The 22,572-nt window shown below is 41.5% G+C and overlaps 1 long non-coding RNA gene across 2 annotated transcripts in view; it reads right to left on the bottom strand.

The window, feature by feature from the left end:
* Nucleotides 1–18,875, bottom strand: part of LOC139626150 (uncharacterized) — an 84,298-nt gene extending 65,423 nt beyond the window's left edge. Inside the window, exon 1 of one of the 2 annotated variants that reach the window (XR_011692127.1) lies at nucleotides 18,177–18,875. This is a non-coding gene — a long non-coding RNA (uncharacterized lncRNA). The remainder of the gene's footprint in view (nucleotides 1–18,176) is intronic. The other variant, XR_011692128.1, reaches the window with a different exon arrangement.
* Between the last annotated feature and the right edge of the window lie 3,697 nt (nucleotides 18,876–22,572).

Raw genomic sequence — 22,572 nt, 5'->3', positions numbered from 1 at the left:
CGGCCGACCTTGGGAAAAAAAGCACCACAATCGTGTAGCAGATGATTTGCACCATTTTGCTGAACCTATCTTTGTTTTTAGCTGAGCCTACCAGTCCGGGTCTTCACCAGGGAGGAGCTGGCATGACTGTTAGTTTGTGTACTTTGCTTTCCACCTGCCTATTTATGAGAAGGAAATGTCTGGTGGGTATGCAAAACGTCACATTAGTATTTTTAATGAACAATCTGCAGTACTTTTGTATTTTGTGTCCAACTGTCTTGAAGTTAATTTTAATAACAATGATGATGCACAGTTTCCTTCTCCATTTTCACCAATACCATGCAGGTGGCCTGACACAGACCTGAGGTAACATTATAATCTAGGCTAAAATCAAACAAAACATCCAGAGCGAGCAAAGCAAGGCTTCTCTAGGCTGCGTGTGGTGAAATAGCAGATTGGGATTCTTCCGTAAAAGCCTCCTCTCTCCATTAACTCACCAGACCTCCTTCAAGGACAGCACAGAGTCACAGACGTCTCTGTCTGACAAAGGACAGACGCACAAAAGTTTTTATTATTTGTACCTGAGACTCAAATCAAAGCGCTGAGAGTTTGAAGCAAGGTCTGTAACTGTAGCTATTGTTGAAAAATCATCAGTCTGATCTTGTCTAATAATCGTGTTTAAATGTCAAATCTCAAACACACAATCAGTGAATTCACAGCTCACCTCTCGGGTTCACATTAATAAGGCTGTATATTCAATATTTCATTTCCATTCATTATGACATGTTAGAAAGGCCCTGAAAACAGCAACCACACCATTTCACAATTAAGCTTTTCCAGTCAAATCAGCACCAATTCAAATCTTACAGTACAATATTGTTACTCTATTCTTATCTTTTTCTTATGTTTGTCTGTTTGTTTTTGTTCTATTTTTTACTTCCGACAAGAAGGTTATGTTTTCACCAGTATCTGTTTATTTATCAGCAGGATTATGAAAAAGCACCGAACCGATTTCCACCAAATTTGCTCAAGAGATGGGACGTGGACCAAGGAAGAACCCATAAAATTTTGGTGCCGATCCAGTTTCAGATGCAGATCCAAGGATTTTTCTTAACATTGCAAGAAAGGGATTTTTTTTCATCAGTTTCTAAAGAAATAATGTTTGGATCGTGATGTGAAAAAGTCAGACACAGTTATGGTTTTGAAATGTATGAGTTTGTACAATTTGGTTCACACCGGGACGTGTTGGCTGCATGTCCTGTAAAGTTCTTTGGATCAGCTCCATGAGTAAAGCTGAGCTCAGGTGATCGAGATCAAGGATGCAGATTGTTCAGGTCTGACAATAGCACATGTTTCTTATAATAAATACTGACTAAGAGATTGAAGACACAACCATGAAGGAAGATAAATTATTGTTATACACAGGATTTGAAATTTTTTGTTCTTAAAGTTGAGAAATCAGTTAATGGGGTGATATGACATCACTTCATTTAAATGCAGTTTAATCGAGGCAATAATTTGGCTTTCATGAAACTGTGACATTTATGCAATAAAGTAGTTTTTTTTTTAAGTAGAAACAATGAAACACAGAAGATTCCACTTCAAGTCAAACCAGAACAAAGTGGACGTGCAGCCGAGGCCCTGATGAGCTGTGTTTTGATGGAAAAGGAGCTAAATAACTCGCCTGTATGCTATTTATCATCCTGCCAACGACGTGCCATCTTGAATTGGCCGTTAAAGAGTGGCGGGCTCTTAGTCACAACAATCCTACAGAGGCTTGAACCAATGACAGCAGGGCGGTGGGCAAGTGGCGGGTGGGGAGGGGCGTGTAATTGTTTCACCGGCTCTCATTAATTAATTTCCCTCCTTCATTTATACTGGAAACACTACATAGGTCTGGGAGGTATAGGTAATGATACAGAGGGAGAGACATGAATACAGAAAGAGAGCGAAAGACATAGAGAAAGCAGAGAGAGAGAGAGAGAGCATCTTGTTCCCGTCAGTGTGGCAGCGAGCAGCTAGCTGTCACACAAAGACACAATGAGGCCCCGCAACAAACAGCCACTTAAAAAACAGCCTGGCAACAGAGAGCAAATTCAATTAGAGAAGTAATTAGTAGATACAGGGCCAGGCAGCAGGCTGCAGCGACGCCACAACACAGGAATTAATAGGCGCGGATAGGAGGAGGACGCTGTCATAATTAAGAGGCAATCACCTATGTCAATGAATGCCTAAAAAAAAACACAGCCCCCCAACGCAAAACTATTAATTCAGTGATCAAAAAATATTTCAGGAGATGATTAATACAGCAAATTCATTTTAAAAGACTAATTTCTGGAAAGATAGCAAGACAATTGCACATAATGTACCCCGCCTGGCATTTATATTGCTAATTAAATTTTTTTCTTTCTGATAATTTGTGGAAGGATTGCTCTTCCCTCTCTGCCTGCCTCTCCTCCTGTGTGTGTGTCTGTGTGTGTGTGTGTGTGTGTGTGTGTGTGTGTTTGCTTGTTCTAGAGTTACAAACCAATGGAGGCAGCGTTGTAGCAGTAAACACACTCATATACACTGCAGAACAGAGCTCTGCCTCGAAAAAAAACCGCCGCCACACATGGACGAAAGCAATGGCATGAAACAACAGCAACAACACAAAAAACTCCTCCTTCAACTCTGCAACATGCCTCCACCCTCGCCTTATTTACCCCACCACCACCACCACCTCAACACCACCGCATCCTCCCCCACGACTCCGCAGATACAAAAGACCCAGCAATTAAATTAGAGGATAAGTACGTGAAATAAATCAGCAGGTTATTGATTGATTTGTGTCTCTCTCTCAGGGGTGGGGGTGGAGGGCGGTGGCAGCCATATTTTCACATCAACGGCTCCTCTATCACTAATTACTCTGTTTCTAAAATCCCTCAGATGAGACACCAAGGTTTCATACAACAGACAGAAAACACACACACACACACACACACATACATGAAGGGGGATCTGAAGGATTAAGAGACTCATCAGAGAGTGTAAACAACAGGAGAAATGCAGCCTTAGTATCGAAAACAGGCGGTAAGTGACAGGATGTGGCCTGATGTCGCCGTCAGTGCAGAAGAACCCGGAGCTGTTCATCTAAACGATCACCAGCAGCAGCCTTGAGAAGCTGCAGGGTCGGGGTCCAAGGTTCCTACAGTGAGTCTCACTACAAACACAAAGAGCTCAGGTTTACAGGCCTAACGACTGCTGACAGAGACACAGTGGCTCAACACTGGAACACTGGTAACATCTGTAACATCTGTAACTTTATGTATCGTCATAATGCAGAAAAATATGATGGAAACGATTAGTGGTGGTCGCTGCACATGACTGCATTACACTGACCCTTCAAAGAAAACGACCTCAAAAAGCAACCATCAAAGGAACAAACCGAAAACCTGAACTAAAAAGTGTGATGTAATGGCACAGTACAATAACACAATGTTGTTTCTTTTCAATAATCCAGCCACATCTTCTTGCAGATAAAACATTATTTCTCTTTTTAATCTTGATTTAAATCAAACTGGCTGGACAGTGGACTTCGTAAGATTCCCAGTGGAGGAATGACAGATGCACCGGCTGGAATCAAAGCTCTGAAAGAAGCTTGCAAGTTGAAGTTAAGATTTTTATCTTTGGTTTCCAAGGTCAGGAATAAACTTTCTCTCTCAATGAAAGCGACAGCACAAAGGAACTTCAGGATCTTTTGCTTTTATTCAGGACTTTAGCTCAAGCCTTTTTTAAAGAGAACATTTTGAATTGAGACGCCTTAAAATGAAGCAGTTATGACTTGCTGCATTGTCCTTCGGTTGTTACTACTTCTCCTCTAAACGTCCGAGATAGTTTAATTAGAATATTTCTATTGACTAGAAAAAGGTACAAAAAAATCCTATTAGTCATCAATAAGACCTCGGTTTGTGACGCAAGTGTTGATCAAATTGTAAACTAATTTTAGGACCTTCAAACCATTTTGCAACAAAATCATCTAAAGGTTTTCAACCAACCTTTAAAGGCTTGAAATTCAATTATGAAATTATTCAGAAATCAATCAGGATGCAGTTGTGGATTCTCCTCTAATTCATGCATACTCATGAAATACAGTACATAAACAAAAACCAAAACTAAACTTAAAGATACAAAAATCATAACCAGAGCAATGTTTAACATTTGTGTTAAATGCATTTTAATGCAGGATTTTGCACTTTGGGCCTCCTGAGAGAACAGGAAGCTGATAAAGATATGAAAACTATTTGCTGTTTCTTCAACAGTCTCAATTTCCACACTAGAGAGAAATACCTTCACATTTTATTTTATCTTCTATCCGGAAATGAAAAGCAAGGCCTGCGTTGAGGAGGGGGACGATGATGAGCTGAATTTCCACATCCACATCTTCTAAAAACAGATTTAGTTTCTCGGACTCGGTTTAAAAAATGGAGGGAGATCTCCATACGCAGAATTTACATATTCATCTGTGACAGTTGGGGGTTATTTGGAGCCCTATTTTGGAGTGATGTGAGAAAAAAATATCCACTTAGCCATATCATCTCCAACGATCGGGGCTCATAAGCCTGGCAATAGGCTGAGAGGGGAGGATAACACTAATATGGCCTCAGATTTCTATGCAGGACTAGTTAATGCTATTTACTGAGGAAGGTAGATGATCGACTGGAGAGCAGAGAGGAGAAGGGAGGGAAAGAGATGGACATTAAGTGGCCTTCGGAGTCTGTGGCCGCTGCTTTAAGAGCCAATTACCAGGCTAATGGAGTTAATGCCAGAGATGAGATGGGCTTGGGAGATGAGAGAAGAGAGAGGAGAGAGGATAGCGGGGAAGCCTGACACGGAGACAAACTGCAGCAGAGAGAACGATTAGTGTTTGTTAATCTGATGGGCAGATCATGAAGCATCAAACATACTGTAACAAACAAGGAGGGAAACCAGAAACGGGATGGAGGGGCAAGGAAACGCGCCGCGCAACACACACGGACGAGTATCTGTCTCGGCTTCATGATCCGTCATGTTAGGCTGCAGATTAAAAGTGTGATCTCCGGGCTTATAAACGATTTAGCCAATTACCAACGTTATCTAAAAATGCTTTAATTTGCCATTCAGAGCTGCAACAGGGGCCCTTGGAGCCGTCAATGAGGGTGATTAGAGCCCAGATTGCAGCTTCGAAAGGCCCCAAACATCTGCCGTCAGAGTGACTTGGAGACGTCAACGCAGAGAGAGAGAAAAAAAAAAAACTCCTCTTCAGTGCCTGGCATCTGATTAGTGAGGAGAGGGAGAAGACCGGAGGAGAGGAGAGGAGAGGAGAGGAGAGAGAGGAGAGAGAGGAGAGGAGGGTGAGATTAGAAAAGAGAGGAAAGAAGAGGTGCAAAGACCTGAGTTGGTCGGCTGCCAGATAGCTCAGTGTGACAGGGAAGGCCCATCTGCGCTCCCCGACACTCAAGATGGCAGATGTAGAAGCAGATTGATTTTCATTCAGCTGTCATGATACACAAGTGGAAAAAAAAAACACTCGTACACACTCTCTCCCTCTCTCTCTCTCTCTCACTCACACACACACACACACACACACACAATCATGGTGTTTGAGAGCTCTGTCAAGTGCCCGGGCTGCTGTTGGCTGTCGGTCTGCCAAGCTATTTCTCTCCTTCCTGTCATTTCCTCATTCTCTTCCCCTCCCTTCTCTCTCCCTCTCTCTTCCTCCCTCCGTCTCTCTCAACGAGCACGAGCAGAATCTAAACGCCACATCTGGCGCTCAAATTAAATCATTTACAGTCCATAGAGAGAAGCGGCATTTAGTGACAATACAGCCGGTGGGGAATCAGTGTGTTTTCTCTAAGCTCTGACACCAAGCGTCTCCTCTGGCATCTGATTAGATGTCATCGCGGTGCTGTTCAGATGCGCGAGACGTGTTTTCTTGCTGCACGCTACAAAATCGGGAGGGTTGAAAATGTCATGGAGGGAGCTGATCATCTGGTGGCGTCGCCTCTGACACCTGCACTCCTTTCTCTCCGTGTCACGGCTGCTTCCATCTGCGGGCCTCTTGACTTCAGCAGATTTTGTTTTGTTTGGGAACGCATAACTGTGCGAATGAAGGTTACCAGAGGAAGAATAATGAGGTCGTTTTTTTTCTTTGACTTCCATAAATGTTTACAAGGTCACTGAGGTGGTGGCTTGAAATGATGAGACATCGAATGTGAGGAGTAATTCAAAGTGATCTGAACAAAACGCTGACAATCACGCTGCAGGTGGAGGTGGCGGCTGCACCGGTCACCTCCTATTTTGAATGTGTGCAACTCTAAAGCAGAGTGTTTACTGCCTATGGAAAATCTGCCTACACCCAAAGTGCATAAATATTTTGAATATTCTTTCACAATACTTAAAAAAGAGGTCCAAACCGAGAGGGATCTGAGGACTGTCCTAACAGATGTGAGGATATTTAGGTCCGATGTCAGTTACAGTCAACCCAAACAGATCCCCACAGAGACAGAGGACAGCGTGATGCTCCCCAGTTCACAAGCTGTCAAAAAGAGCAGCAGCACATGTCATTATTCCTCCAAATCTGAGCAGGCCAGTCATCATGTGCCACTCGATCAGACCTGATAACTGTTCCACTCAGATATTAGACTTAATAATACAAAGACCCAAGACGCACCGCAATGAAAAGGGACTCTGCCCAACCTGACTGAAAACTGGTCTCAGGTTGGAGCTTGAATGCTAAGAACTCGTGGACTCGTGAGGACCTGAGGCTTCGACATGCTTCCTTCATGTGATCATTAAAAAATGGCTGAAGTTAGCAAGAGTTCAGCAGAGACAGAGAGCAGCAGAGAGCAACAGGAAGAGACTGTCCTCCTGTAAAAAATGAGCCCATAGGTCGTTTGTGCAGCAGGTTATTATGACCCAGACTTAGATTTTGTTGCTAGGCGACATCTAGTAGCCGTAGTAATTATATAAGGAGCAAAGGGAGAAGTGCGGTGACGTAGTTTATAGAGCGACAACGTCCACGTCAGGAGGAGGTTGTGGTAGATGGACGTATCAACAAAACCCATGAATGTGACACAGAAGAGCGGTGTTCGATTCCCATGTGGAGCTAGCAGTTTATGTTCCATTCAATAAAATTAACCACGTTGTTATTACTGTAACCATGACAACAAAGCTCATCTAATGTTGAGGAAGTACTCATTTTAAGCTAAAGCGCAATCTTTTCTTTAAAGTAACCGAGCCATGATCTTCGTTGGTAGCCACACCACTCTTGGTACAGTCGCGCATGTTTATTATTGTAACCACGACAACCAAGGTCCAATATGCTTGCCTCTGTGGGGACGCCATTCCGGGAGACAATCCTATGGGTCGTATCAGAGGGTTGAAAAAAAAAAAACAAAAACGCCCTAGATGGTTGTTCAGGTTGGAGGCCTGGTTGGAGAGGCAGGATGTAGATTCGCCACAAACACTGTACAAGTTCTGCAACTAACTATGACTCTATGAATTCTGGATGAAAACCGGAGACAGGACCTGGATTTCTATCATCTGTCGTGGTCTGTCCACATCACCAAGACTTGATTTCAGCTTTTATCATCTCAGTATCCTCCATCCATGGCCGAACTCGAAAAACACGGACATTTCCATTACATGATCAGAGAATCTAGAAAATGCCTCAGATATGTTGATTTGAGCTAAAGTTTAACAATACCACCCTATTGGCAGCTTTTTTTTTTGCTTGTCTTAAGAAAACAAGATTGGCTCAATGACAAGCTGAATGACTTGTAAAGACAGAGATTTACTCTCTAAAAAGGTATTGTGGTAATGCAGTCTCACTAAAAGCACGAAACACACTCTCACATGACAACTGCTGTGCATAATATGTCCACACATTCACAAAAATGAACAATAATGACCACTGGGGTTCTGTCAATCAGCTAATACTGACACTAATAAAACATTCCTCTCCCTGCTAATCACATTCAGTTGTCATTAGCTGATGCTGTATCAATGGCTGATTCAAGCCCTAATAAAATCATAAAACATTTCTCTTCTTTTTTTTCCCAAGAATTCGGAAACATGTCGTTTTAGGGGTTTTGGGAGCCCTGATAGACGGCTATTGACTTGTAGCTCAGCCTGGGAACAGACTGACTCCTGTGAAATCCCTATAAAATATGAGACTGGAGGTCATCCATCATTATAGTCAGACGGCACAGGCCTTTGTTTGTCCGGCGCTGGCCTGCACTGGACTGGCCTGGCTACTGGAGAGACTGTAATGTGTGTGTGTGAGAGAGAGAGAGGCAGCTGAAACAGAAAGCAGTGTGTGTGTGTGTGTGTGTGTAAGAGTGTGTGAGTGTGAGAGAGTGAGGCAGTTGACCTAGTGTCAATTAGGAGCCCATATCGTTCCATTCCCCTGGGGGCGAGGCCGACTCTGAAACATTAAATCATTTCATTCACTTCAAACTGATCCTGCTGTTTCCCCCTTCACACTGCCTGTGTGTGAAAGCTCCTGCTGCCTGCTGCTCTGACGACATTTTCACTAAGCTGCAGATCAACGTAGCTTCAGTCTCAGAGGCTATGACACAGCAGCAAGGCCTCCTTCAGCAGGACGAGAGGCAAAACAACGATATACTTCAGATACACAAAATGTTAGTTATTTGATCAACTGATGTTATTTGGTTCGTTGAGAGGACAACAGGAAAGCAACTCAGGTTTACACACATTTCTCTGCAGAGTAATTCACCCATGTGATATTACTGACTCCTCTTTAAGTCTGACATGAAACAGATCAAGTGTAAAATAGTAAGGGGTTTCTTTAAGTTGCAAAAGCATGAAGGATTCTGTTAAGTAATATACCATTAAATCTGCTCGACTAACTAGAAAAAGCTCTTAAAAACTTGTGGACAGGTTTCAATGAGATAGGACGAAGTTCAGTCGTGGGCTCAGGAACAAGTGGATTCTGTTTGGTGTGGATCTGCATGTATCATTTGTTTTAATCATTTCAATTACGATGCAGATTTTTTCTGTTTTTAAAATAACAAATTTAGAAAACAGTCTGTAAACAGTATGTATAAACTCTCACTGCTTTCAGTTCTTCAAACTGGTTTTATTTGCCTTATTATGATTATCAGATGGCCGATTAAGTTCTGTAGTTTACTGCCCAAGTGATGCAGCATTTCTGAGGTTGATATATTTATTGATATTTCAGAGTTTAAAAAAACAGATAATGATGTTTCAGCCAATATTCATTTTCTTTAGATGACCTATAATATAAGCTAACATTTTTGACGAGGTTCACTTAAACTTTTTTTTAACAACTGTGACATTTCGCAGTTAAAAAATAAACTTGTCACTACTTTATCATGGAAACTATAGAAACACTCTGTTTTAAAACATATCTTTGGCATATCAATATATCTGCATGAGCCAATATCTGAATATATTGGCCTGAAAGTTTATCGGTCGGGCTCCAGCGTAGTTGGCAAGTTTTCATTCCTGTTGGGTGATATATGCTAAGCTGTGTGTTTCCAGAATCACAAAAACCACCAGAAGATGTGGATTCAAAAGCCATTTGATATAACAAATATCAGACGAGTCTATAATGCATGATTTAAAAAAGGAAACAACAAAATAAAAGCTCAGAACATTTTTTACATCCATCGTGATCGATAAAAGCTGGAAAACTGAAAAGACACAAGACTCCAGATACTAACGTTGTGCTGTGTGGATTCACATGTTGAGCTTGTGTGCGTCCTGTTCAGCAGCTGCTTTTGACAGAAATGTGTCATTTCCAGCGCCCGCAGTGTGAGGGGCAACACATGTTGCTGTGTTGTGTTAATTGAAACCCATGTTTACACAGCACGGTACGTCAATACTGTAATGTACTAACGCTACATTAACCACACACTAACAGTAGTTAGTGCAAACTAATTGATATAGTATCTGCATAGAAGAAACAGTGGCACAGTGCTCATGCATCCAAACTGAAATAACTTCTATCACATTACTATTGAAATTCTGTCAAGATGTTGGTGGAGTTTGCATGAACACGCACACATGCACATTTAGAAAGTGTCACACACACTTAGGCGTTGTTAAACTTCATGCAAATTCTCAAACTGATTTAGTAATAAATCCCATATTTCCGATCGTTGTTTGTTGGTGGCAGACTCCAAATCAGCTTTTCTATAAAATCCTCTCTGACAAAATGTGACAAACTATTGTTGTTCTTTGTCTCCATATCACTCTAATCCTCTTTCTCTCTCTCTCTGCCTCTCCATCCCTCCATCCGCACTCCCCAACCGCAGGGAAAGGCCTCAGTACTGACCGCCATGAGCACACACACACACACAGCTACAGCTGGCTCTGTAGGTCTTACTGGGAGGCTAAGCTGTGTGGTCACATTTTACATATGTGTGTGTCCGTGTTAAATGGGTAGTTGGCCTGGGTGTCACTGGGTTTTGGCTGTCGGGCACTATGTGTGTGTGTATGTGTGTGAGCGTGTGTGTGTGTGTGGCGACAGTAGATGGCCTTGGCTGGACTTGGGAGGGCGCTAGCCGGATTTGGCCATTCTGTCTGTCTGTGTGTGTGTGTGTGTATAACGTGTTGGCACGTACTCAGGTTGATTGGGGTTGCTGTATGCATACATGTGCATGCCTGCATCCGTGTGTGTGTGTATTTGGCCGTTGTTGTAGGTATGCTGCAGATCAGTTTAAGCCTTATAAACCTATTGTGCCATAAACCCATCCTCTCTCATCTCTTATAACCTCTTTGTCTGACAGTCTATCCATGCTCCTGCTAATATGCACATACACTGAGGTCTAATACTCTACAATACATCACTGCAGGCAGATCAGTGCTCTGCCTCTATGACCAGGTTCCAAATCAAGATATTCAGAACAAAAACAAATAAAACTTACTCACAAGCTTCTTCGTTTTATTTCGGTTTTACTTTGGTTTCAGTGATGTCGGGTCATGAAGTTGACTTTACAAAGGAGCAGCAACGAGCTCGGGGCTCAGTGACTGAGCGTTACTTGAAAAGGTGAGTGGCTTTCTTTTGTGCTGTTAAAGCAATACTTCTGAAATATTTCATAAGGATCCTCTCTGTGATACTACTCTCACACATAAACCCGCAGGTTGGACGTAGGTTAAAAACTTGTGTTCTTCACATGAGACTGGTGTCACCTCTCACACGAGACCCAGGACGGCATCTGTAGTTCAACACTTTCTTAATAAACTACAGAATTAATAGCAGAAGCTTGAATATACATTTATTTGCTAAACAAACCATCGACATGGTCGACAGAGCAGATGAGGTGCTATACATTTTTGTATACCTTTGTCTTTATGTAGTGTAATGTTTAAGTAACTCTATGGCAAACCTTTTGCCCTACCTATGCATGTAAGTGCACAGCTATGCAGGGAGCCAAACATAGCATAAATGCTGCAGAAAGGAGCTGGTCTTTGAACATTTTACTGGAAACAGTGGTGAAACCATAAAAACAGTTCACAACAAATTCACATGTGGATCATATTAATAATAAAAATACTGTATAAAAGAAATACAGATCCAGAAATGTCAGCTTCACTGTAGCACCCCCTGAATATGTGTTCTGCTGCCTCCAAGTTCTCATTAAGTCTTGTGTACCCAAACATTCGATGCTTAATACTTAATATGTCTTAGTTTGAGATAATTTTATTTAAGACATTTAGGAATATGCTCCATTTGAGGACAATATCACATTAAACCAAAATAATGAAGGTCTTAAAACTGAAGTTTGTCATAGTGATACTCATAACTAGCTAGGACTTGCCTCAGTGAAATTTTCTTTAGTGGTGAAAATAACTTAACACATTTGTAATTAATCAAATTACCAAAACTGCTGGAGATGGATGAACCTGTAACTTTTGAGGCCTCTCTTGATCTGGGACCTGTGGGCAGTTGCTCACTGGCTGGTTGGTAATCAAGCCTCGGTGATAACAAAGTATCACCAGATAAATTAAAACTAAATTAACAATTACCCAGAGTGTTGTCCGATTAGCAGCGCATTAGCCTCAGAGAGCTAGTATGCTTGCTAGCTTGGTTATCATTGCAGTGATTGCAGAAAAACTAACATCACAGTCACAATAGCACAGCTATAAAAACTGCAGTACCTACAGATGGTGGTGCAACAAGTTCAGTAGTTGCATAGTCAAAGAACTGACAATGGGCTCAACAACAATGTCAGTTAAACTGCTATAGAAGTTTCTCAGGTCCAGGCATGGGCTCCAACAGCCAGTCCTATTTCATATCTGGTCCCAAGTTGGTGAAAAATCCAGATTTGTTAAGTTTCACAGCCAATGAGTGTTTTATCTAATACTTTATTCACATTCTCTGTTTACTTAGTCTGTTTCGACTCCCTCTCTGACACTACAGGTGTCTGCAAAGACAATGGCGATTTCAAATGCAGGAAAATGCAGTTGTTAGCAACACTCACAGTGAACCGGCTTCAACTTTCTAAAATCTACAAAATATCTGCAAAATGTAATATTTGTAGGAGGGTATTCACAAGGAAGGGGGAATAACGAGTCCTTTGTTTAAGTGTTGAGCTATGAACATAATGAGGATATGTGGTTAATTAGCATATTTGGCAAGTCACAAACATGTTGATACTGAATATATGAGTAAAATGTTCACACACAATGTCTTTGTTATGCACCAAATTATCCAATCTTCCAGCACGATATCCACTAATAGTGACTACACCATGATTTAACTTTTTTTTTGCAGCTGCTTTTAGGAACTTACAGCTCTTTGTTCAGATCAGGGAAAGACTGTGGTCTGGTTTAATGTAGAAAGAAGTTCAGTGAGCTCAGACACAACACGTTTATTTACGTTTAACCAAAATCACCATCTTTCTGGGACCTTAAAGAAATTAAGGCTGATGAAAATGTTGAGACTGAACACAAACAGTAAGTTTGGAAATAAAACCAAAACAATTAGTAAAAAGACCCTAAAAAGTTCAAACTGAGGGGAGCAACAGAGTTTGAGCCTATAGCATACACCTAATCATTTTTAATAATATCATTATTAGGCTCAACTCAGATGTAAATTTATTCTAAATTATAGCAAAAGGGTTTGATCTAAGTCACTGTGTTGTGTGTGTGTGTATGTGTATCTGTGTAAATCTAGTTTTTCTCTCCATGCAAAGATTTTTTTAAGGTGACAATCAACAACAATTTTAAAGACAAGAACACGAGCATAGCACCAATAACAGACCAAAACAATGAACAGGATCTTTGAGATAAATGAATAGTTGAAGACGTTTACTTTAACCTAAAGCAGAACTGTATGACATCTAACAATTCAGTGATGGTTACTGCTTGTTTATTGAGCTCTCACAGCATTGTCATTCAAACCCTTTTATCCAGATTACAACCCTGATCTCCAAAATTGTTTCTAGAGCAACTTTAGCTCCTTCATTAAAGTTTTTTTTTTTCTTTTTTTCGGGGCACAAACACAAAAGTGTCAATAAGTCTGTGTTTTATTCCCCCGACATCTCAGAAACGTCCCTGAGCTGTTGGTTGTGAAGTCTCCTCGTCGATAAAATAATGCTGCGCTGATTAAAGCGGATTTAAAGCTTGTTGCATTTGATCAGAGTCCAGCTGATATCACAATCGCAGACCGGCTAAGCTCTCGGAGCCAAATCCATAATAATACTCCTACACCACCAACAACAAAGAGACAGCCGATGCAAGTAAATAAACGCAGAAAGAAAATATCATTTGAAGACCCCTCACATCTGAGTGAAGTAATACCACCGAATATTTACTATTGAGGCTTTTGAAGAAAAGTGCTGTCTGTCCTTGATGGTGTGTCACAAAGATTAGTGTCACAAAGAATTATGGATTTGTAAAATCATTGTATTTTTTATTGATCTCTTAACTGCAAGACAAAGTCAACAAAGTAAAAAACTTTATGTTTCCGACTGAAAAATGCCATTGTGATAACAAGATACAAGTTTGATGGTGTTTGCATATTTGTGTTGCAGGGTAGTGAGTTTATTAGCTGAGCTGCAGCTTGAAAAACTGTTTTGTAAAAAACCTGTAAGCAGCACTTTCAGCTCCGCATTCAACTTCACTGTCAATATTTTCTCCCTTAACATTAACCCTGACAACAGCCGCACAGCAGGACCGGCGAAACACTAATGTGTAATGTCTTAATGTACAATAAAAGAGAGGCAACCGCTGAAAGAAGTGCACACACACACACACACACACACACACACACTCTCCTCTATCTGATCCACGTGTTTGCCTCTCTTCCTCTTAGAGAGCAGAAAAGTTTTCTCCATCAGCCTCTTAAGTGTCTGGCCTTCAGCTATATTACCCTCTTTTCCACCTCCCTCCATCTATCCCTCCATCACATCTTAATGTGTTTGATAAAACATCAGGCGTAGCGGGAAGGGCACAAGGCGGATGATGTGCTTTTTTGGCCAAAACAGGCATCGGCTAAAGGACGAGGATAAAGAGCTGAGTCTGCTCTGTCTGTCTATCCAAGTCTGTCTGTCCACTCGCTGCATTAAGAAGCCGTCCAGCTTCTTTTCAAAGCCAGCCACTCTCGTCGAACCTCTGCATCTCAGGGCTTTTGTCCCCCCCTCAATCTCCCCATCCCACCACCGCAGCCACCCACCCCCGCCTCTCAACCCGCCGTTGAGTGTCTGTAATGGCCCAGACGTGGAGGAAGGAGGGTGGGGTGGGTGGGGTGGGGGGGAATTAAGAAAGTGAGAGAAATGGAGGAATGGAGCGAGAAAAAGAGAGCAAGCGGGAGGAACTGGAGGGTGAAGGAGGGAAGGGACAAAAGGAGGAGAGAGGAAAGTGAAGGAGAGAGTGGTGGTGGAGGAGAGAGAGGAGACGCAGGAGCGCGGTGCGTGGGGGGAAAAGGAGGCCGAGTCTTTAGGAGGAAGCCAGGCGGCACTAAGCGTCTCTGTCGCTGCCCAGTCAGGCCTGCCTTCCCCCTGGCCACGAAAACCTTCCCTCCTCCCCCGCACCACATCCCACCCTGACCACGCTGCACTCCTCTCCTTCCTTCACTTCATCGAAGCAGCACACACTCACACTTTCATTTGGATTTGCTATTCTTATAGGGACTTTCCATTGGATTACTTTAAACCTATTGAGTCTCAGGCTGTCATTCACTCTATTTACAGACTTATGGTATGGTCACCACATGTCCCAGCGACGCAGCTCAGATGTTGCTATAACAGGACAAGTTATGCTGCTCATACATGTGAATGGTTCTATACATGTTCTGGAGTATTTAAGTCATAAAAGTATTTTTATGTAAAAAGTGTCCTTAAAGTATATCTACTTTTTCTGAAAGTACTTTGATGCAGTTTTACATCAAGAATGTTCAAGGGTTAAAGTCAAAGTGTCACATTTCACTTTAATTTACATTGTACAATTTGAGATTTAGCTCAAAATCTCTTCATTGCTTTACAGCACAAAACACTGTGAATATGGCGCCTGTTTTCCACTGTCAGTGTAGATTAACAAATGGATAGTTAATAGTAATTTACAAATAATAATAAAAAAAATAATAATGATAATAATATTTTTTTAAAAATCTAAAAGCCAGAGTGATGCAAGCGGCAACATCTTTGATTCACAAGGTGACAGGTCATGACAACTGCATATTAATTTGTAGTTTACATTAATTTTAACATAATTCACAGGTATCTCTAACAAAGACCAATTACAGCAAGTTAATAACAGTAACTGAACATATATATCGATGTTCAAAAATTCTACTTATAAGAGGAAGGAACAAAATCAGCATCAGTCTTTTTGCTTTGCTTTATGGCACAAAAATCAGACAAAGGTGCTGTTCTTCAAGTGTAAATTGATCCACACTTTCTGATCATTGAGAATATATCTTCCAAACTTTTCATCCTCTTCCGCAATTCCAGACTAACCAACGAAGAAGAAGAAGAAGAAGGAGAGCTGCAAGGCTTCAGTATCCTCTTAAGAGGCTCTGGATATATGCATCTTAAATTTGAGAAATACTATCAGGGGTGTGAGGTCAACAATCATCTCCACCATGGACTCATTTGTTTACAAAAATTAGAAAAAGGTAAAAATATCAATTTGAAAATGACAAATTGACGTCTGAGAAACATAAGTGAAGAAAATCACCAACTTCACTCTTCCTGTTTGTTCCTCACAAGAATTGGAACACAAAGAGCATATACATACACACATGCATGCACACAAACACACACATGCACACAGCCAGTGGCCTCGGGACTAATTGCTAGATTGGAGCAGATTTTCTAGTTCAGTTCAGGGCTGTAATTGTGAGGAGAGCAGGGAGGAATGACAGGGCTTCAAGCTGAGAGGACAAATCACCAGGGGCCGCCGATTAGACTGCACTGATGTTCACATGTCCGTGTGTGTGTGTGTGTGTGTGTGTGTGTATTGGGGGTGAAGGGTTAAGCCAACCATCTCTCAATTCCAGGTTTCCGTGGCACTGACCCCAAACTGCCACACGCATACACCACGCTGACCCCTATAGACCCCACGGTGCCTCACACAAGCCATGTCAGAAACTACTTGTGTTACGCTCACTGCAGAGGAGAAAACTCCCACTCCACTGTGAGTGTTTATCTCTCTGAAAGAAAATGAGAAGTATGACGACAAGACTCCATAAATGCCAAACATTTGTTTCTATGTTCACCTCGTGAAAATCACAAAAATTATATTTACAGTTGCTGCTAAACTTTAAAATGTTTTAACAACTTAATGTTTGACAATTAAAGTCAAATAACTCTTAATTTCCACAGAACTGCAGTCTGCAGATCCCAGAAGCCATCAGACTTGAAATAGTCAGTTCACTTTGTGTATAAACTGATAAATTCACAACACTTTTGATTTCTGCTTTTTAAACATGACATGTGCCTGTGGTGTCAGACATTGTTGGAAAGCTATGGACTATGGATCCTTGTATATTTAAATTCTTTCATCAAGAATTGTTTCTTTAGATTGTTGTTTTTAGATTTGTTGTGTGTAAAATGAATTTATGTGGTTTAATGGTTTAAGCAAAACTGAAAAAAAGAGACCAAAAATGTGTCCTGAAATCACACGACATACCACTCCTGCTCAGATTTGCAGTGTGTTCACACTTGAAAATTGGCTGCTCCACGTCTTATTGTAGCAGTTTCAGAATAATCAGTATGCATATTAAAAAACATGATTTTTAAGTGTGCTGTTAATATACACTGTTCTCTAATAGTGCAATGGAAAGTGAGGAAAAATGAACCTAATCATATGTAGATGGTGGTGAAACACCTCCAACATCACCTAAGACTTTTGGAAACACATTTATTATGTGTAAATGGAGAAGTCGCTCTAAAGGTTTAGTTTGATAGACATACAATGGTGCAGGTATTGTATCTTTGTACCTGTTAGAATAAAATGATAAAAAAAAGTAACTGCAAACCACTATTATAGTGTATTGGGTATGTAGTATGGAACTGAGATACAATAAATGACTTTGTCCTCTTTCAACAGTCAGTGTTGCTGTGGCCTTGAATAAGATGTGTTCATGCTGGTCAGCTGTTTGCAGGATAATTGTGAAGTTTGCTCCACACTAGCTCTACATGGATAAATAGGATAAAATGCATTTCTAAAAACAAAAGCTGCTTTAAACATGAACAAAATTAACATATTGTCACTGCCCGATGTCTCCAGGATGAACGTGTTATCTGACAGCAGCGAACTTCAAACACAGGATGAAAAACCGGCATTGACCTCCATCCCATCTTTCTTTCTCCCCCTCTCCCTCCTTCTATCTGCAGGAGCCTCATCAGACGCAGCAGGACAGGAAGGAGACGCACAGAGAGACGCCACCGAGATGGCAACGCACACAGAGACAGAAACCTCACTCTGAGCTGCACCGCAGGCATTTTGCTACGAGATACATCTGCACGATCACACCAGAGCAGCCAGGAAGGCCTGTGTGGGGACACTTCAGTTATTCCTCACACTCTCCACATCTGCACCCACACCTGGACTCTTTCATGTGATAGTTTGCTTCAAGAAGGATGAAGGAGAAAAAGAGAGGATGAGATGATCAAACTGTTCTCTGTCACTCAGTCAGTCGGTCAGACTGTCAGTCAATCATTCAGCCAATCTCTTAGTCAGCTTACCTTGCAGTGATGTCATGGTTGTCATTATGACAAGGCCTGCAGTCCTGTTGTCTGATTGGACGTTACCCACTGTCCAAACCAGCATTACATCCATGGCAGGAAAAGGAATACAGACTCCCCAACAGATTCCTACAGCTGGAATAATCATTCTCTGAGCTTTTTCTGCTTCTGTTTGGTGTCTTGTTTGTCTCTGTCCCTGTTGAGTCTAGTTTCTATTCCTAAACCGGTTTAAGACTTCTTCTTCAGATTAAATGCTGTCTATTCCTAGACTTAACCAGCATTTCTACACAGGGATAGTAATGCATGTCTATTTCAACCCTGACATCCTGGTCTCAGTTATCTCTTTCTCTCAGTTCCCAGTTTGTCTTTGCTGTCACCTTTTCTTCCCCACCTCTACCTGGCCTTCTCCTCCTCTATCTTCTTCATCCCTCCTCTCCCAGCTATGGTATCTTCATCGTGGCCTTTGCTTAGTCTCCATCTCCCTCACCTTTCTCCCACCCCACTATCCCACCTTCACACTTTCCCCCCCAGCCTCCCCAGGCCTGTCATCCCCCTAACCCCCCGGCCTCGGAGCTTCTACCCGGTCCCCGGCTCTCCCTCTCCCTGCCTCTCCTCCAGCCTGCCTTTCCCTCTCCTCTGCCTCCTTCAGCCCCAGCCTTCTGCTCAGTGTTCAAGGGGAGAGCCAGCTAGGAATGCTGTGGCTCTAGACGTTTTGTCCAAGCCCTAGGTCTCTTTCACTGAGGCAAGATTAGTTCATACAAAAACTCAACAATACACCACTGAAAGCCATTGTTGATATTCAACATTTTTCACATAGCGGAGCAGAATAGACAATGCGGCAGCCGGGAAAGCCCGAAGCGGACTAGCAGGGTTGATGGCTGATGGTATCTCAGGCAAGCGAGGGCCTTAATCCCTTTTATACACACACACTCACACCAGTACACACACTCTCAAGAGCCTGGAGACAACAAAATCAATACTGCTCTCTCTCTCTATGTCTGTGTGTAGATCAGTGGGTGGGTGAGTGTGATAGGGAGAAAAAAGAGAATAGTACTGTTTGTACTCCTGTGTGTGTCCGTGTGTCCGTGTGTGTGTGTGTGTGTGTGTGTGTGTAGTGCTGGCACATAAGCATTCTTAGATCTCTGTGTATAAATGATATCTCAAGGTTCTCTATCACAGGAGCTGATTAAAGCAGCTTTACTTCAAATGATTTGAGTGAAATTATGAATTTTAGCTCCTGTGAAAAACAAACACACACTGGTCTCCATGATTAAGGCTCAAGTCCAGGTTACTGAAGTAACCTCCTAACCCTAACAAAGGGTCATAGCATATTAACATTTTACAAAACAACAAAAACTTAACAAAAACATATTCATATTTAAAAAACCGAACAAAATTAATTTATTTGTGATTTTACCAATAACAGCCTTTTTATTATAAGCCACCAGAAGCAATGAAAGATTGGATTGGACAAGATGATCATTATCTTGTTCACATACAATAAAAAAATACCATCTCTAAACTTTGAGCGATCTGTAACATTGTAAAAAACTGAGTGTGATTATAATTCTGGCCAAATCTCCCTGTCCAAATCCATTTATGCTAAGGTTAAAGTTTTGGTGGGTTTTTTTCCCAAAAAAATATATTGCAAATGTACTGAAGCAAACTTTCCGGACCCTAAAACATCACATATAAATAAAGTTAGCTTTGTACAATTGATTAAAAACACACAAAGACACATAAACAACATCCTTCAGTAAAAGCTTTCATTAAACAGTGTAAAAATACTCAATTCCAAGAAAATGTCATGTATTCAAAGTATTACTTAAGTAAAGCTACACAGGTGTTACCCTTAACATATAGTTAATGTTACGCAGCAGAACAGCCCCTGTTACATTCGAGTTACATTATGACATATAATATAATTGTGTTATTACGACCGGTGCATTAACATGTAAATTAAAATGATTTTAATATTGAATCTGATCAAGCTGGAGCTAATTTTAACTAACTCATATACTGTTCAGCAAAGTGATCACATGTCATTCTGCTATGTAACAGCTGCCAGAGTCAGTGTCAGAGTCTCTACCAACTCAGCTCAGAGTGAAAACCAGGACTTTACTCCAACGGTCTGAAATCAACTTAGTAATTATATACTATAAGACTAAAAGGCAGCTGAAATCTGACACACCTCAACTCGCCTATTATCGTGAAGGATTTTTCCAACAGTCTTGTACACTGTAATCTTTTCAGCTTTAGAAAAATTCAGCTTGACACTGGAACATGCTGCAGAATGTAAACTGAATCCCTGGAAGATTAACAGCTAAAGAAGCTATGAAATGACAAATATACTGATGGGAGGGAGGGAAAAAAAATATCATTTTAAATAAACTGCTTACTAATTTTCCGTCACAGGGACAGAGCGGGATTGTGACACTGGGCCTGGAAGGAGTCTGCAGCAGCCTTTATGATTACAGCTGGTTAATGTAATGAAAGCCATGTCATGTAAAACTCATAAATCATGTCACGCCGGCGGAAACATTTCATAAAACATGATTAAAAGTGTCGTGTAACATTGGGAGCGACGGTGTCAGAGTGAGACATGTTAATTGTGCACTAATGATATGTAATGAATGTCATCAGCCCTGAGGCTTCAGCTAACGAGCTAAATGAACTGGCACTAATGGGCCTGTTAGCTTATCTTAGCGCTAACATTAGCTAGCATAATAAAGGGTTCGTTCTCTGCTGACAGCGGCCAGCGTTTCCAAAAGTGTCATATTACAATTAGATGCTTCCTTTAAAATGCTTTTTGACAACAACAACAACAACAACAAGAAAACAAAGACTCTGACGGCTTCTTGTCAAACACACACAGCTAATCATGAAGACACAACAACAGACCTATTTTCATGCTTTCTCACAACACTTTGCCCCAAATCTTCCTCCTGCCCTCCACCTGGGCTCCAGATCCTGTTCCAGATCCAGCTTCCAGGCTTTCCCAGGACCCCCAAGTCCGCTAGGTAGCAGAGAAGAAGAAGAGGAGGACGAGGAGGGAGGGAACAGGGGCCCTCTCGTTCGCTCCCTATCCCTTTTTTTCTTCCAATTGACCAATTGACAGCTGATTGATGGCTATCTCCTCAGCCCGACAAAGAGCAGCATTAGCATAACTAAAGCAATGTACAGTAGAGTGGGGCAAACAGTAAATTACATGTTACCCCCCACTCCTCTCTCTCTCACTCTTTTCTCCTTACTGCTCTCTCTCTCTCTCTCTCTCTCTCTCTCTCTCTCTCCTCCACTCCACTCACTCACTCCCTCATTCAGACAAACACTACGGCAGGCAAACAAAACAAAACAAAGTATGCTTTTTGTCCCTCGTGTGAGCCCTTAAACAGTACAGCTTGACAGCTTCTTTAGAAGGAGACACACAAAAGGCCTGACAGAGAGAGAGAGGGAGAGAGAGAGAGAGAGAGAGAGAGAGAGATGGAAAACACACAGAGTATCATTTGAATAAAGTATTGACCTTGAGGAGGGTTTCTGTGGTGTTGGTTAGGATGGATATGTCGTGTATGCATGCGTGTGTGTGTGTATGTGTGTGCGTGTGTGTGTGCGTGTGTGTGTGTGTGTGTGTTGGGGACAACAGGGATTACAGAGGAAGAGCGAACACATGAGAGGTGTATAGAGGGAAATATGTGAGAAGTCAGGATATTGTCAGTGAAGTGTGTTGACAAACCAGAATATTCGCACTTTACTCACTGAAGAAACCAACACTTCGCTACTGTCAGTAGCAAACAAAGAGCGACAGAGTGACACTTGATGGCAGACCACACTCTGGACCATGACCACCTCATAGCTGATTGTGTTTCCTGACTTGCACATATGTCCAAATTCTGCATCCACTGTCTTCCTGCATGGGATGAAACTATTAACTGCCTTACACCTGTCTGTCAGGTTGGGCCGTCGTTGCTCTGATATAGAGGAGTCTGATCCCAGCTTTGATCATGGATGCAGTTATGTTGAATGAGCCTGCCCTGTAATTTTTCCATTTAATGGCACCTGAGGATCGAAACCATGATCAGCACCCACGAGCACAGCTTTAATGCAGATGGACACGGCTGCTTCTGATTGCAAATGAGCAGGTTTTAATTTAATGCTGCAAATAAGCCTGAACAGCTCAAGATAAAATAACAACAAAAATCAGTATTAAAGCAGGTCAACGTCAGTACATTGACTACTTTCTTCTTCGCCCACATACACACAAATGACAGAACTTGTCCAACTTTAATGTATTTAACAGTTTTCTTTAAAACCTTTAACATTTTCACCTGTTTTATATTTTCTATCACCTGTATTTTATAATGTATGTTCACACTGGTGTTGAATATTCATTGTTTTTGTT

The sequence above is a fragment of the Trachinotus anak genome, unplaced genomic scaffold, assembly GCF_046630095.1.
Source record: "Trachinotus anak isolate AG129_WGS33_773 ecotype Australia unplaced genomic scaffold, CSIRO_AGI_Tana_v1 ptg000010l, whole genome shotgun sequence".
In the NCBI taxonomy this organism is placed as follows: Eukaryota; Metazoa; Chordata; class Actinopteri; order Carangiformes; family Carangidae; genus Trachinotus; species Trachinotus anak.
Note: the sequence above shows the minus strand (reverse complement) of the source record. Positions and strands in the feature narration are given on the sequence as shown.